This window comes from Silene latifolia, chromosome 3, assembly GCF_048544455.1.
Source record: "Silene latifolia isolate original U9 population chromosome 3, ASM4854445v1, whole genome shotgun sequence".
Taxonomy (NCBI): Eukaryota; Viridiplantae; Streptophyta; class Magnoliopsida; order Caryophyllales; family Caryophyllaceae; genus Silene; species Silene latifolia.
In genome coordinates, this window is record NC_133528.1 from 46,116,155 (window position 1) to 46,119,843 (window position 3,689).

A 3,689-nucleotide genomic window follows, 5' to 3' on the forward strand; every position below is an offset into this window, starting at 1 on the left:
TGAGCAAGGTGCTCTTCACAAGAGGCATTAGGTTTGCATGGCTAGGTTTAGGAAGAAATGATTATGTTTACCACTAAGTTAATCAACATAATAATTTCCTAATACACCCCATTATTTCAGTCATATTAAGATAAAATGGATCCCATTTTATCTTTGTCAATTTGTCAATTTGTCACATGTCACATGTCATGTAAAATTGTTATGTATTTTTAACATATTAAAAATCAACGCATTAATAAAAATACGTCATATACAAAATTGACTTAGTAATTCATAATTACTTGTACCAAGATATTTTACCAATTATAAATCACAACATCTTGTATTTATAATAAATTATTCATTCAAATGCAACTGTTTCCTTAAACAATAATTTCATCTAAGTAATGAAACAATTCGATCACTTAGACCGTATCTTATTTAATCAAATTATAATGAGATACGTAAATATTACTTCCAAAATCGTCCGTCAATTTTAAGTAATTTAATCAACCCGTATCGTCATACGATCAATTAAATAATCAATTAAGAGTGTTACCCTTTAGGTATGACCTAAGGGGATCAACTGATCACCACCGTCGCACGACGGTAATATCAAACTCTAGTCAGCCAATTATTACCGATATGTGTGGACCAGTTGACAGTAAAATATTACTTCCCTATTGTATTCTTTAAAATGAGACTTAAACATGTGATCATCATGATCGACAGTTGTGATCGCATTATTGTCGGAGGACACATATTCCAACAATCTCCCACTTGTCCTCGACAAGTGTGCGTCACCAATTCTCTTGTCCTATTACTATCTCCCACTCAATGCAAGGTGTCTTTCAGGTCGTACTTGCAAGTGATCATATCGAGAGTGGTTTCCTCGATCTGGAGAATAACTGATTGACCGGATTTATCTACCATAGATATCTTCCGAGCGTGGTCACGCATTTCTAGTTCATTGCTCCTTGAGTGGCCCTGAGATATTGTTATAACCCTGACTAAGGGTGGACAATTCCTATCGCACTCATTCCCTTCGACTAGCCACAGCCATCATAACCCAAAATATGCCCATTTGACCCCATTTACGAAGGTCGTAGTAACACAAATCAAAGTTAATCTGAAACTGTGTCATCTTAGGCGAACAGTCTTTAGTCAAAAGAATCGACTCATTAGAATACTATAGTAGCTCTCGCCACTACCAGGCTATATAAATTTTCCAGAACTCTATAAGCGGTCATAAGGCCCGACAAAGTGTTCCTAAGAGTCTGCCTATATGATCGACTAGTCATTCTCATATGACTCCATGGCACTTGAACTTGCCATCAATCGCATCACATTCTAGTCACTTCGAGACGTCACCTCATGTAAGTAACTATGGGCGAATACAATGTTAATCCGTGTTCACTTTAACGGGGTTCAATTGTCTCTACAACCCGTTTGGATGTAACAAAGTATAAGGTGAGTTAATAATAACTAAAATGACAAATGTCGACATCACATTCGGGTAGTCAATACCGTATTACAACCTTCTGATGCATATCGTAAGTGTGTAAACACCAGACGATTGCAATGGAAGTTTAACATACCATGTGTCCATGTGTTCAAACTTCTTAATCGCATTTTCCTTTACATTCATGTTATCTCTCATAGCATGAACCTTACCAAGTACACATATAGGTTCCCAACCACGGTTTGGGTTCTTTATCTTAAAAGAACTTCTCTGTCGATTATCACATAACCAATGAATTTGTGGTGAACGATATAACTTGCACTGATAAAGTACTCCACCCACTCACAATGCACTAGGTATATGTTTTGTAGAGTCTTGCAACAATTGTCAAGATGATTAGCCTAGCACTTCTAACAAGTCCTAGCATATTAGAAAATATTAGTTTTGAGTAACTTCTTACTTCAACCAAATATCTTTCCAAACTTCTTATTTCTCCTTTTAGCCTGAAAAGCTCAGGATTTTCATAAATCCTTACGTGTGTTCGAACTTTAATATGTGCAACCTCTTGACACATAACAGAGTGTTCTGTCCAACACTGAAATCGCTCATCGGTTCTCCTCGAGAATCCATGACGATTCTTCTATGGCTCGCCAATGAATCATCATGCTCTTATGCATATGATTCATTATTGGACATGTGCATGATTATTCTGATGGCGGAAACATTAGTTACTTTTTAATCATGTCATCAACCATTCTTAGGTTCAATGAATGACCATGACTGCTAATGGCAATTCCATTTTCATTAACATGAATAACCTACGTCTCTCGTTGATTCGATGTGTATATCTAAATACTAATCCAACATCTCATGATGTGATTGGATTCATCATAGTCCATTTTTATCCAGAATTGAAAACTCAAATACTTCTTTGTGAAAGAATAGTATTAGCTCGTCATTCTCAATGAGTAATGAGTTATAAACTTTTACAAGATGATTGCTCCCACTAAATTCAATGTCTTCACATGATAATTTCCAACTCCCACTTAATTCCACATGTTTCACAATTGACTACTCAATCGAAACATTTCAAGAATTGAAATATATTTTGCTTTGCTAAGTTATTAAGATTCAAACCATATATGTTCCCAACATATCATTTAAAAATACCTATTTTCAAAAGGTTTCAATCTTAACCTTATGGAAAGAGATTTTAATCTCTAACTCATTCATTTTGTAATGATGCGCAGCAATGTCATTATTTAAATGTGGATTATATTAAATACACGTCCTTCTCAAAATACCCTTTTCGGAAGGAGGTTTAACCATTTCATTTTCATAATGAGGTTAAGTAATGACATTAGCGTGGTTAATACTTAACTTAGCTCTTGTGGATATCGGCATATCAATATTTGCAACTTCTAGTCATAAATCACATTTATTTTCTAGGATGCAACTTTGATTCATTTAGGCTCTTAAGTAAATATCAATATTTGAAACTATTTGTCAAATTTTATCATAAACTAGTCAAATCTCTTGTTAAGACATTACATTAGTCATTCTTCTTCCAAAGCTTTCTTTTGGTCTTCTCGTGTAGTTATCTTGAGAACATATTCTTTTGATTACTTCACTTGGTCTCTTTTGTCATGTAGATTTCATCTATTCGAGACCATAGATCTCATCTATTCGTGTATACTATCTGTATAGGTATACAAATCATTCTTTCTTGCGTAGATCTCATTTACACAAGTACACAAAATTTTTTGCTTGGTGTTCTTTGTGTCTTCATTTTCTCCCACTCTATCTTTAGAATGAATACACTAGAGATTCAAAGATAGCATATGAGACACAAATAATGATTTTTGAAGTATAAGGAGGACTATCTCATAGGTTGACTAATTGTTTTAGATTTGATAAGTGTACTTGGTGATTGACATTCCTTTAAGAGAGTTTATCAACTCAATATCACTTTATGAATGATCATACACAAGCCTTAAGCTTGTGGACATATAATGAATCCCATCATTATAGTTGTCCATTAGATCACTTTAAGTGAATGGTCATATGTTTCTATGAGCAAGCATATAAAGACGAATTTTAGAACAAGGATAAAATACGATAAAAGGGGTGACTTGGGTTGCAAACCAAGCCACCATTATCCAAAATACAACAATTGTTAAGAAAGGATAAAACATTTCCATGTCGAACACGGAAATCAAAAGGTTCTAAAATCCGAAACATAATTAAA